The 13,739-nt window shown below is 38.3% G+C and overlaps 1 long non-coding RNA gene and 1 pseudogene across 1 annotated transcript; both read right to left on the bottom strand.

Annotated features, from left to right (window-relative positions):
* Positions 1–13,739, bottom strand: part of LOC140924802 (uncharacterized) — a 451,675-nt pseudogene that overhangs the window by 385,075 nt on the left and 52,861 nt on the right.
* LOC140924875 (uncharacterized) lies at positions 1,269–4,106 on the bottom strand. Its single transcript, XR_012164360.1, has 2 exons — positions 4,034–4,106; positions 1,269–2,124 (listed from the first exon to the last, which is right to left on the bottom strand). It is a non-coding gene; the product is annotated as an uncharacterized lncRNA (long non-coding RNA).

Here is a 13,739-nt window from a genome sequence, read left to right as displayed (position 1 = left end):
CTGAAAACTGGTATAGACTTTGCCCAATTGGTCTGGAATCGAGTATGGTTTTCGTGGGAACTACGGGAGTGTATACGAATTCGAAGTGGAATTTAAGAAATCTTTTATGTTGCTTCTGTAGTCTCGGAGGGTCAGGATTTGGAGACCCCCCCCCCCCCCCCCCCCCCGCCCCCTTCGGTGTAATGTAAAGAATCCACTCTTAGCATTCTAGAAGTTGGTTTCCCCAGCGCAAACATAAAACGTAGAAAGTCGTCAACAGATAATGGAAAGAAAATTATTATGGACGTCACGGGGTTAAAAAAGCTCATTTGGGGACCCTCTGAACTAGCCTGCGAGCGGTTTCTCCTCTCTCTTCGCCGCAATATGGACGTTTCGCGAGGAGAGGAGTGGTCACGGCCTACGACAGACGTCTCTCCCCGCGAAACGTTCGCGGGCCACCTCGAGCTCGAAACTGGACTGTCGTTTACGTTTTATGAGCTCAAACCAGCCTTTTTCAACATCAGCAGTGAAGAGCTTATGCTTTATTTTAGACTAGTTGTTGCTTTATATACCCAATGTTGAGTTCCAGAATCATTTTGTATCAAAATTTTTGCCATAAACTGTAACGGTCATCTTTTAAAAATGTTTAACCAGCAATTGATATAAAAAGTTTATAATCAATCACCGCTTTTCGGTTTTAGTTCAATTTGATACCGCTCTTACTGATCGTGTTTCTAAAGGTCAGCGAAAGTATTTATCAGGTCTAAAACGGAAGAGAACACTGTGTTTATTTGTTTACAAAGCAACTACGCAAGGGCAGAGTTATAGCGTGCAAGCGAGGAGAGCAGTTCTCTTATACCAAAGCACGTGAGATTCGCGTGCAATTCCCTCAAAGATCGCGCTTGAAACCCAAAAGGTAAAATACACAGCCGTTTCATATGCCACTTAGCTAGGGGGCCGACCCTTGACTTTTGAGGGGGGTATGGGTGATTTCATAAAAAATATCCTGTAGACTGATTTCGAGGGGAAAAAATATCTTGCAAGGGAATACCCGTCATACAATGGCGTGTATGTAATTCTATCACCAGAGGTTTGGGAAAAAAAATTCTTACCCAAACCAAATCACCCATACCCCGTCCCCCTCCCCCTCAAAAGTCAAATGGTCGGCCCCTTATGAGTTGCCGTGACTGAAAATACCTAAATAGGCTCCTGCAAAAAGTTGATTTCTGTTGCGTCAATTTGTTCGGAGAAAAACATTTTCACGCCGTACATTGAGAAGAAACAATAACTAAATAGTATTATTTTTATTGAACATAGCTCCGCTACAAATTTTCAGGTTGAAACGCTAATAACAATTTAAGCCAGATGCTGATTAAAAAGGACTGTACTGTAAACAGAAAATAAAATAAAAACATAACGTTATTTTGAAACTTTTAAGACGATTGTTAAGCTAATGTTTAAGGCGGATGTACTTTTCTTTTTTCAGTTTAACTTCCTTTGGAGTTGCTTGATTTTGTCGTAATCTCTCTGGAAAACGGTAAATATTCATGCATGTTCATACCCACGGAATAAAAATATTCGGACGGAAAAACTTTGGGGTAGTTTTTGTGCGAAAATTATGCCATCCGAGCTTTTTTCTTTTGGTCAAGCGAATTCGTCTCCATGTAGAGAGATCCAAAACCTGAAATTTCGAAGCTACAATAGCTCTTTGACCTGAGATTGGGCCAGATTTTACCAACAATAATACGTTTCCACTGACTTGATCGCGCTAAGATTTATCTCAAGTGCTACAACGGTTATATTTTGGCCGTAGCCGCGCTGATTGGCTGTTAATTAGAACAAAACGCATAATCTGATTGGCCATTGAAATGAACGGAAGTTAAAGAGCTTATTCCTGGCTTGGTTGTAACGAAAACTGTCGCGAATGAGAAGAGTTAAGCGGAGAGGAGAATTTTGCTGTCTGTTCTCAGGTTAACTCCGAGCAATTCTCGACATTTTGACCGTTGAAGGTTGCAGGAAAATAGGTGCTCAGTCTCTTTCTAAGTTGTACTCAAGGGATCACTTGGTTTTAGTCTGATACGAACTGATTACAAGTTGATGAACTGAAACGTCAAGCTTCTTGGAGACTGTAGATGTTGTGTGAAACTGAAAAAAAAAAAATGAACCAGCAAGAGATTAGAAAATGACACAACTTCGTTCCCATGGTTCTCGGCTACTCGTCTAATTTTCAGCGACGTTTTAATGGACGTCGCCGTTGTCGGATGGTAAGGTCCCTATCGTCATCATCATCATCATCAATCTTTATTTATACACGAAATCGTATCATTTTACATGGTCTTCCTAGGAATCGTGTTTAAAACTAGACTAAAATACTAAGACTAAAAGACTAAGGAACTATTGACTATAATGTTAAAAATACAAAAACTTACATTATGAATAATAAGAGTTACAGTGGGTCATGGTGTATTAGAAAAATCTTTCCCATGAATTGAAGTTTTAAAAACATTTAAACTAGGCAGTTTTCTAATCTCTGAGGGAATCTTGTTCCACAGGTTCCTCTGTAGTGTAGGCTCCTTTTTGCAGACTCAGTTTTGGGTCTGGGGACATAATAATTTAACTCAGAATTTCTAAGATTGTGTGAATGTACATTTGAGGTGTTGGTAAAGATCCGCCTCAGATACGATGGGGAAAGATTATTATGGATTTTATACATTGTCACAGCCAACTGTTTAAGTCTTGCATATTCTAGCCTTTCCCAGCCAAGCTCATCCAACAAAACACTTGAGCGAACGTCATAGTTAGAAAAGGTGAGAATTCTAGCAGCCCTATTCTGCAGCTTTTGAAGTTTGTCTGCTAGTCCCTTATTGATATTACCCCAAACGGCACCACAGTAATTAAAATATGGCATTACCAGTGCATTGTACATGTTCACTCTAGTATCAAATGGTATAAAATGACTTACACGCCTTAAGATAGCAATACCAGCGGATATTTTCTTTGAAATGGTATGAATGTGTGGGCGCCAGTTCAAAGATTCATCAATTTGAACTCCAAGGGATTTATGTTTAATTACTCTTTCTAAGGGTGTATTATTGACTTTGACTGTGAAGTCACTATTTATTTGGGATAACTTAAATTGGCTCCCTATAAGCATGTATTTAGTCTTCTTAACATTTGAAGTTAATTTGTTTGCTGACAGCCATGACTGGATTAAATTCATATCATAATTCATTTTATGTTCAAGGACACATGGGTCTTCTGCAGATGTGGTAAGGGTAGTATCATCTGCATACATTCTGGGTTTTGAAAACAAATTACACGAAGGGAGATCGTTAATATAAATAGTGAATAAGAGAGGGCCTAAAATAGACCCCTGTGGAATACCACATGTTATATTACAGAAATCAGATTGAACTCCATCAATGAACGTTTGTTGCTTTCGGTCAGATAGATCGTCTTGTATCTGGGGATACCTGGTATCAACGCAAAAAGACCTTGTATTTTTGCACTTACTTCCCGTCGGGTGTCCTCTGCAAGATGTTGTAGGGCCGCGAAAGTTGGAGCTAAAATCAAAAAACGAGGCAGGGGGAAGAAGGAAAGGAAACGCTTAACAGTGCCGGATCAAGACCTTGAGATAAGGAGGGGGCCCGGTCATCCAGGACCCTAAGATAAGGGAGGGGGGGGGGGTCTCCAAAAAAAATTTTTTTTCGGCCTCAGTTTGGTCTAAGAATAACGGGGGAGGGGCGGCCGGGCCCCCTAGGCCCCTCCCCTGGATCCGCCACTGCTTAACGTCGGTTCGTAATGTCTGCGAAGCAGCGCCGAAATCTCTCTGCCCCCCCCCCCCCCCCCCACCCCCTTCACAACGGACTCAACAAATTTCCTGAAGTGCGTTTCGAATTTCCTTTCATCCTGATTGGCGAATCGACGACGGCTTTTTTAAGAGGCCAGTCCGGGGGGGTACTCAAAGGTCGTCTGTGGCGCGGGCTAATATAGGTAGCAGTGGCAAACGGATCTTTGCGTTGAGAAAACACGTTTTGGAAAGAAAGTCGATTACCTATTTGTCCGGAGTTTCGTCTCTAACAAATTCGGGAATTCGCTCAATCTTGGGCTTCAACTTTTGTTTCGACCAACTCCTCTCCCAGTTATTTCTCAGGTTTGGATCGTTCTTGTCCTGAAACAATTCCCTCAGCTCTTTTAACAGTTCAAGTCTACGCTTTCCGACCTTCAAATGCGCATGCGTGTGACTTGCCAGAAGCATGCCCAAGAAGAGAGCGAGTAGAAGTGTAGCTTGTGTCTTGGATGATGAAATCATTTTCGTAGGCTATTTCCTGAAGACAAAACAGGAAAATTAAAATAGCTATTTATTTATTTTTCAGTTGGGGAAATTCGTCAACCGCGCTGGAAAGAGCGTCTCTGAATTAATGAAACTGCCAGGTTTGAAAGTGATTAGTTGAAAACTAACGAAGGTTTGGCGCCTCAAAGTCGCGCCAAATTTTACAGACGTTTGTATGGGTACGGGAGATGGGGGGAGGCGGGGGGCAACTTGCCCACCATCATACGTTCCGGAAAATATTGGAAACTTTACAGAGCTATATCTTCGGTCTGTTAAAACGTATCCTTTTCAAACTTGTAGCAATTTTGCAAATTTAAAGGCGCTCTTTTCAGTGGTTTCAACGGATTTTCCCTAACTGGTCCATGGCTATTGACATTTCCTTCGTATTTTCTGCGCTTGTGATTCACCGTTTTTTGTCAGTTGCGGGTGTGAAAGGCGACAGATATAAGTTTATGTACGTAGTTCAGCACTTGATCTCTTTGCCTCTTCGAAACAACAACAACATTACGCAGCTAATGACTGTTTTCAGTTTTCACAGGGGTCGATCTTCGGACCTCTGTTTTTATTCTCTTGAAATTAAAAGAAACTGTTTTGACTTTCAACTTGAAAAAGGGCTTAAATGCTACTCAGTAACTTCCATTTAAATAGTCAAACCACAGGATTTGATCCACAGAAAGTTTCAACGACCTTGTACAGCATGATAAATGGTACCAAAGGAAAGTACTGCTCTGTAGCTTTCATTTGAATAATCACTCTTTAGGATTTCATCCAAAGACTCATAAGTTAGAACCACCTTGTACAGCATTATAAACAGTACCACAGGAAAGTACTGCTCAGTAGCTTTCATTTGAATGGTCATACTTTAGGATTTCATCTACAGACTCAAAAGTTAGAAAGGCACCTTGTACAGCATAATAAACAGTACCACAGGAAAGTACTGCTCAGTAGCTTTCATTTGAATGGTCACATCATGAAACTATACGAAAGCGTAAAGATTGTGATTTAGATGTCGATGTGTCATAAGAATTTTGACGGAATACTTCTTTTAAATACTTTTACAATTTCCTATTTTAGTTTTTGCTAAATTTTTTATAGTCATTTTGCAAACCTGGTTACATAGTTTTCGTTGTCGTTGTCGGTTATATACCAACCTCAATAATCTTTTTCCAAAGTGGGCGAGTTGTATCAGGCTTGATCGTAGAAAAATACAATCTTCCTTTGCCGGTTTGTACATTCACCCGCCCCAACTTAATTTTATATCTTTTTCCTACCGGAAAGGTGTTACTTGAAATAACATGTGCTTGCTGCAAGCTCAATTGATTTATTTTCATTTGTTCAAACAGATTCGGTCATTCTCGTTGTTTGGTTAAATAGTTTTTTTTTCTTTCGGTCATGAACCAGCTGCCTAAGCAGTTTCTTTGTTTATTGAAGGAAACGAATTTCTTCCTGATATTGAATGCAATTTCCCTTCTAACTCAAAAAATACCTTCTTTGTTACCTTAATAGAAGACTGATTCACTACATGTATCAGTGTAAAAAATAAATGATAGAATATTTCGGACTTAATGTTCGTTTGCCCTTCCGCCATAAAGATGAAATATTTCGCGTTTTCATGAAATTTTTTTTTCATTTTCTTTAGAGTAACGCCGGGGACCATTTTGATTTACTTTAAGGAACATAATATTACCTTGTCCAAATTCAGTCTCGTGGCTTAAACAACGATGACGGCAAGGAGAACGAAAAAAAAGGCAGTAGTTAAAGTAACAACTTTGCACGTATACCACGCTTTTTTTACATTTTTGACGTCTCGTTGCACGTGTACAATGTGAAATTTCCCTAAGACAACGATTTTATTTTTCTGTTTCTAAATTTAGGTACAGTTCTCAGTTAGAATTCTACTCCAGAAAAATTCGCTAACATTTGGCAAATTGACCAAGATGGAATAGGAGCCTTGAAGTTTGAAATAGCGCGAATTCAATTGTTAACGTTTTCGCAGCCCGTCGCCGTAGTGGTTTGCACGTTATTTCTGGTCTATTTTTATTTGGCTCTTTTGATCTCACCTTACATATTCAAAGAAATAAAACATGCCTGTTATATACACGAAAACGTTTACTGGTAATGCAAAGGGCGCAGAAATAGTGTGATAATATACTCACAAAAAAGTCGCACCTCTCAAAGTATACCCTGCCGAATACAGCAACCTCGCGTCGCTGGGACGTTTCGCCAGAGTGAAGTTTTATAGAAAGTATTGTCTATGAAATATCATAAGAGATTGTTTAAAAATTTGTCCTCCTGTGTATTAGATACGTTAGAAACTGTATCTAACCTTTAACATTTTGTCAGTGTACACCCCACTTACCAAAAAAGTCAAGAAACTTCTAGTTCTTTTTTTTTTTGCGTGTAATTCTTGCTTTATTTTGGGGGCAGAAGTTGCCCTGTACGGCAATTTGTGACTGAAAAATTTTCCAACTACTGCAAGATTTTTGCAGACGCGAAAGCTAAATTTTCACTTACGCCATCACGCGAGAACATGTCTTTTCAGCGGAGATTACATAACTTTAGCGTCCATAAAAGAGCAGTGCGACTTAAAAAACAGTTTCTTAAGTCAGTAACATTGACAACATTGAGAACAAAAAGGTATTATCGATTGTCTATTGATTGAGGTTTCAGATACAAGCAAGCTGTACTTAAGTGGGAAATTAGAACCAAAAGTAATTTTTTGAAAACTTTGTCTTATTGTTGCGTCTCAAAGTATATCCGAGATTTTATTTATTAGTTTACCACGCGTTTGGAGTGGCACTTTTCAATCTTAACTGAGAGAAATTTTCATTTAGGAAATGAAAAAAGTCTTTTTATTCTCTATATGTTTACTTATCAAATCTCAAGTATGAATTTCCTTGGTTTGTATATGGAAAATAGAGTGCTTTATATTCAACCGTGAAATGTATATTATGGAGCTAAATTGATTAAGACTTTCAATGTTTGGCGTTAAACATTTTTATTAAAAGTTCAATTTGAAAAGGATGCAATTTACAAATTGGCCTGTTTGCATGTTTAACAGTCTCAAATCTTGAAGTTAAGTTAAGCGGTGAATGGTGGCTGAATCATTGTGTTGCGATCAGACTTTGCTTTCATTAAAAAAGCAGAATTCTCTGGGAGAGAATGCTGAAACTAGTCAGGGTGAGGACAAAGAAATGGTCGCAAAAAACATGTGGTCATTCTCAAGCTGATATTGCTCTGTTATCACCAACGAATACTTGATGGCGCTGAAGTGAAAAATGCCCTGGCGATCTAAACTTCTTAGCTTATAAGGTCTAGCTAGGGAAAACTTATTGTCTTTGTCATATGCTTGATAAAGCTTTTATGTTGTATTGTTATAACTTTCTTATAGCCATCATTTCGATTTTGAAACGTTTATGAAAACAGGCAGCTTTTCACTCGAAGACGACCAAGCCGTTTATAGCGAAGAAACGCTACGTCTGTGGCATGCTACAGGGGCACCCAACGAGAATATAGTTCAAAACAACTGAAACATAGTATTGTTAAACGTATTTTAGTATTTAAATGGTAGATACAGGCATATTTTTATCCCCTAAAAATTTTTCATCTGTTCGGATTTTCTAGCTGAAAGTCTAGTGATCCGAAAATTATAGTTATCAACACTTACCTTTTTCAAAATTTCAGCCAGGAAAAAGGCTCCCGAAAGTTCTAGGTGACCTTTTTAGCGTAAAAATCCGTTAACAATGGGTAATTATACCATGTTGTAGATGTTCGAAAATCCTAGGAGAGGCAGGCAAGGAAGAAATTTTACAACAAATGTTACGAAAATTCTAGATCTCAAATCGCTTTCCAAACAGACATTTTCCGAAAATTGACGTTGGGTGCCCCTGACTGGCTCTCTGCTACATTAGTCACCAAATCTCTACAAAGTAGTGTTACCGCATATTAACCGAAGAAATACAGTTCAAAGTAACAGACAAATTAACCTTATGTGGCACAAGTTTTCAACATTTCTTACAAAAAATACAGAAGAAAGCTGCAAGTAGCTTTGATTAATATATTTTCATAAATCCAGGAGGCTGAAGGCCCAAAAGTTGGGTGATGGTGGGCAATGTTGCGGGGTGGGCCAAGTGATGCCGGTTTCAGAAGGGAACCCGACAGCGTCAAACTGTCAAACTTGGTGTATGGGGGAGCTTTTTTAAATTTGAGGACCTCTACGCTGAATATTTCAGCCAGATGATAAACTCCGACATGCCCTTGCTTTAACGTTATTTCTTTCATTATCGACGACTGAAAATTTGACATATTGTTTACATTTACACTTCCAAGGAAGCTATTCAAGCAAAACGTGGCACTGTGAAACGCTTAGAAAACTTTTTTATCTGCGCATGTTTTTTAATTCCTAACAGAAGTTACAAATCTAAACTGAATAAATCAACAAATAAATTACATTTTAATTAAAGATATAAATGTCTTCCTCACTTCTCTATTTCGTTTATCGATTTTTGGTAGAATGTAGAGTTTTTCTTTTCTTTTAAACTAATTTAGTTGAGGTAACTGTCCCCTTTTCAGACATTTTTCTTTCTTCCCTTATTGGATTTTTTGTCTGTTATTGTTAGTGAGTTTGCAAGAAAGGACAAAAAAAGAAACAGACCATTTGCGAGTTCCAAAAACTCTCACTTTCAAAATGAGGCCTTAAAAGTGCAAAACTTTTCTCGTGAAAATGAGATTTATTAGCATGAGAAAAAAAAAACATTTTCATATCAGTGGCTCTGCACTTAGCCTCGCTTTCAAATAGAGGCTTGAAGCGGCTCGGAAATGGGGGGAAATGACCTATTGTTACGATCTCTAGTTCTACTTTTTGTGCCGGATGCACTCATTTTCACAAAGCTTTGTCTAAAAAATACTCGCAATTCATTACTGTGTCTTTGTTCCTGCGCGCTTTTTAACAAATAAAAGAAACTAAAATGCAGTTGAAGATTTGACGTCGTACTTAACCGGAACATTTTCTTCGTAAACTCATGAAGTAGGATATTTTTGTCATGGCATAAAAAGGGGGGAATAATATATTCAATTATTTTGGGGCGAAGAGATTTTCGAGAGAATGTTGTGTACAAAAGATAAGACTATTGCAGTATCCCTTGTGGTTTTAAATACTTATTATTTTTTAAATAATTTTCCAGACGTAACCATCCTATTTCTTTACCTCTCTAATTAATCGATTCAGTAAAGAACTAGTGATTTAGGATTGTTCAGTTTATAGAAAGTTTTAGATGTTCGCAGTTTTTTTAATTTTTTATTGGAGGAGAAAAATTCTGACCAATTATGACGTTAAAACGTTTACCGCGCTATAAATAATTCTTTGTTTTCTGTTCAGTACTCGGAAAGAGAAAGATCAATTAATGAAGCGTGTTCTCTGTTTTTGTAAGTAAATAACTTAATAAGCCAATGATTTTAACAATTGATGTATTTGCTAACGCAATCGAACCATTTAATCCTCATTTTTCATCTAAAAGGAGTTTAAGGAGCTTGAAATAAAAATAGACTTTGAATAGATGTAATTGTGAATGTTCAGTTCCGAGAGAGCTTGGCAAAAGTGGGCGATTTGAGAGAAGTAGCTTGAGGTTCAATTATTGTTTCTTTAGCTTTATGTTTAGTTTTTGTCTTTTGAAAGACACGTTTCAGTATTCATTGCTTTTATAAGACGCAAACCCAAAGTTACCAGTTCAAAGCCAGGACGGGCCGGCAAGCAGCTAAACCTACGCCGGTTTAAAACTACATAAACTTTTCACTGACTTTTAAGGTAAGTGTATCAGGTTTTTCCTACAGCATTTGAGTTATAATCAACATAAGAAAGGAAACGATGCTCTTGCGATTTACATCTTGCTTGTAAGTCACTTTTTCAACTCCTTTTCTATTAAATCCTTTCATAACTAAGAAAGCAAAACGAACTATTTTGTTAGTGGAGTAACTGTTCAAAGCCATAGCTTCGCGGGGGTCACCTTAAAATTCCAATGATTTATCTTAATTAAATTCATCTTTTTCTTTTTTAAATTGAGTTTAAAGTTGGCAAGATGATGCTTGAACTTCATGGAAAAGGGGATGTAAAAAAACTGAGGTTTCTTTGAGAGTTAAAGAACATTTTTCAAATTTATAGTTTACATAAACAAGGCTTTTTTTGTTTTCGAATTGTTTCAAAAGGCAGAATATTCCAAAACATATTCTTAGATAATGCAAATTCAAATGGCTCACGTAGAGCCTTGGTTGCCTGTGATAATTCTACACTAAAAATAAGAAAGATCTGTTTTAGCTCTAATAATGAGGCCGTTTCGGTGAGTAAAAACTACAGTCCTATTTGTGAGTTTCAGAAAACATTGTGATTAGACAATCTTCTTCCAAGTGTCCCAGTTTGAGAGTCCGCACTGAAAAAGAGGCGGAATGAACGCGATAATTTAGTTTGAAAGAACGCATATTTACTTTATAGGCTTTTTCACTGCCGTCGTCCTCAGGGTTCTCCTTGTTGTTGCTTAAGCACCATAATACTATTAACAATTAAAACTATTATTTTATCGTTTTAGAGACGAACGATGGTGACCTCAGAAACAACGAAATGTCACTCTTTCGTCATCTTTATAACTACCACAATGCTTTTCGGCATGGTCAGTTGTCATTTTAGAGTTGGCCGTGAATTCAATCTATTGCATCCGCACCCGTCTCAAGAACAACAACTTCCGGTATTCAGAGAGAGACTGCCCTCAAGAATTTTTCCAGAATGGTTTCGTAGGCCGGGCCTCAAAAATATTAGAACAGTACAAACGAATGAGGAAGAAATGTAAGTAATCTTGGTGTTATTTCAGCCGTAAAGGTACGGTAAAACACCCAGCGAAAACGTGCGACTTGTTTTGAAACATTGCTGCAAATTGAGTTGAATAGCGATGTTGCGCGTTTTACTATCCTTCTTGCAACAGATTAGGTTGTTTCAGGTTGCGAAAGGGTGTTGCGGAAAGTAGAGAGTTGTTCTACTTTTCACAACAAAGTCTGTACATGTTGCGTGTTTTACCGGCTCAAGGTAAATTTGCTTTGCAACAAGTCACGTTACTCCCGTGTAATTTTATCCAATCAGGAGTTAGTACTCACCCAACTTGCAACAACCTGATTTCTTGCAACAGAGGTTTGAACGTGGGTGGTAAAACAAACAACATCACTATTCAACTCATTTTGCAGCAATGTTGCGAAACAAGTTGCACGTTTTGTTGCCCGGTTTACTGTAGCTTGAGGGTATTTTGGTGGTAAATCAAATTGGTAACCACAGAGTGATTGGATTATGTTGGCTGCTTTTTAACCACCTCCACAACATCCCAACATCCACCTACAAATTCTCCTCACTGATCTTCATACACTTCATTAAAGAACTAGTTGAGAGAATCTGTTTAAAGATAAAAGCGTCTTCCGTTAGGCGGTCATTTAATTAATTTTTGCAAACTTTTCTAGATCTTCATTACGGACTGATATTGTTTAGGTAAAATTGACGACGATCGATAACATAACTTGTAAGCACTTTGACGCGTTCCAGACAATATTTTTGCTTTGTCTTGTAACTGATCCACTGTTTTAAGTTTTGGTTGTTTCACATCACCGGGTTCTGTCAAGATAGGATTTATAATTAACCATTACGAGTTTCAGTGGAGGGGGAACAGGGGGATCTAAACCTCCCCCCCTCCCACCCGTACCTTGCATTCCCAGCTCCTACACCTTATTTTCTTTTTCTTCCTTTACTTTTATTAGTTCTTTTTTCAACTGCGAAATTTGTTAGCATTCTTGCGTAATTTCCCTCTATTTCTCTCGCTTTCCACCCATCTAGAACTCTTATCTACCACCTTTTCCTCTCCTGCAATACCTTACGCCTCCTGCCTCCCCTCCCCCCTTTTTCTGGGCTCCCACACCATGTACTCTCCCATACAGTTGGTAGGCTGGCGGTTTTGATCTTCGAATAATTCATTGGTTTAAACTCTCAGTGGTCGACCGCCTTGTGTCCTGATTAACTCATAAGCTGATGCCTTAAAATCTGATCGTTAGTTTGGTGGATGTGATTGGCTGACTACTGGGCGGAATTTGGGGTGGGCCGAAGGGGCTGTGGCCACCCCTTTCCCTTTGAAATTTTGTATTATTTTTATAGAATTCCGTCTCAGAAAAATAAAAAGTATCTAGAATACTGCTGTTAAGTGTCACGGCCACCCCCTTCTGAATTTTCTGGATGCGCCCCTGACTTGTGAAGGGTTTGTACTGTTTTGAGTTCTGTTTGGTTATCTGCAATGAGTTCTGATAGGTCTGTAGTTCAATGTTCGTTCTAAATTGCTTGATTGCCCTTAAATTTTGCTTGGTGATCTTTTAAGTGCCAATTGACCAAATTCTTTGTGCTCTGATTAGCTGACCGTTTTGAGATCTCAACGTTTCGTACTCTGATTCGTTTGTCGCTTTCAATTCTGATTGGCTGATTCGATTCGAGCTTTCACTGGTTAGCCACGTAATGTTGAGATTGGTCGATTACTTTTTTTTTCTGACACCTCGATTGATTATTTTGACTACGGATTGCTTTGTGTTCTGATTGGCTGACAGCTTCAAGCTGTGATTGGTCATGTCCAAGTTGGAGTTCTGAGTGATTAACTGTAGACCACTATGATTTGACTCTGCTTAGTTTTACCGTCTTAATAAAAGACGTTTTTTCTAACCGTCTGCGACACAACTTTTTCAATATAAATTGTTAGTGTTTAATGTATTTTTCTGGTTTTCTCTATTTTTTGACAGAGATAACAGTTCATCCAGAGAAGAAGAAAGAGTCTTTCATGACGTTCGTCCTGGTTTCCTCAAGCGGTAATCCGTTATCATTACCTAGCAAACCATGAATCCCTGCCATACCTCCGAATCAGTCTGTGGTCCTCCTTTAAAACCATTTCTTTATGCTTTTCTCAAATCAGGTTTCGATCCAGAAAAAGACGAAGGAATTCTTTTCCCTCTCTCCCACCCTGACAGCTTAAAATTTAGTGTGTATTCATTACAGAGCTCTGCTAGTATTTGTCGAGAGATTAAGAGATCTTAAGATGATTTTATTTCAACATGAAACAATAATTCAAGACAAAAGAGAAGATTACCCCTCTCCCATTAAAATCGCTACAGAAAGTCCTTTTTTTGACATATATGACTTCCCGGATAGATATAAGTGTGGGTCCCTTCACAGTGTGCTGTGGTATTGTATATTGCGTGCTTATCCAAAGAGACTGATCCTGCTTTGCAATGTGACTAAGTCTCGCACCATTTAATCGGGAACCGGAGGTCGAGAGACTCGATCAAAACTGACTTTGCCTTGAAAAAATTAAAGGGCTATGTCTTGCAAAAATAATGGTCCATTATTATTCAGATTTAAGGCTTC

This window comes from Porites lutea, chromosome 14 (assembly GCF_958299795.1).
Source record: "Porites lutea chromosome 14, jaPorLute2.1, whole genome shotgun sequence".
Classification (NCBI taxonomy): Eukaryota; Metazoa; Cnidaria; class Anthozoa; order Scleractinia; family Poritidae; genus Porites; species Porites lutea.
Note: the sequence above shows the minus strand (reverse complement) of the source record. Positions and strands in the feature narration are given on the sequence as shown.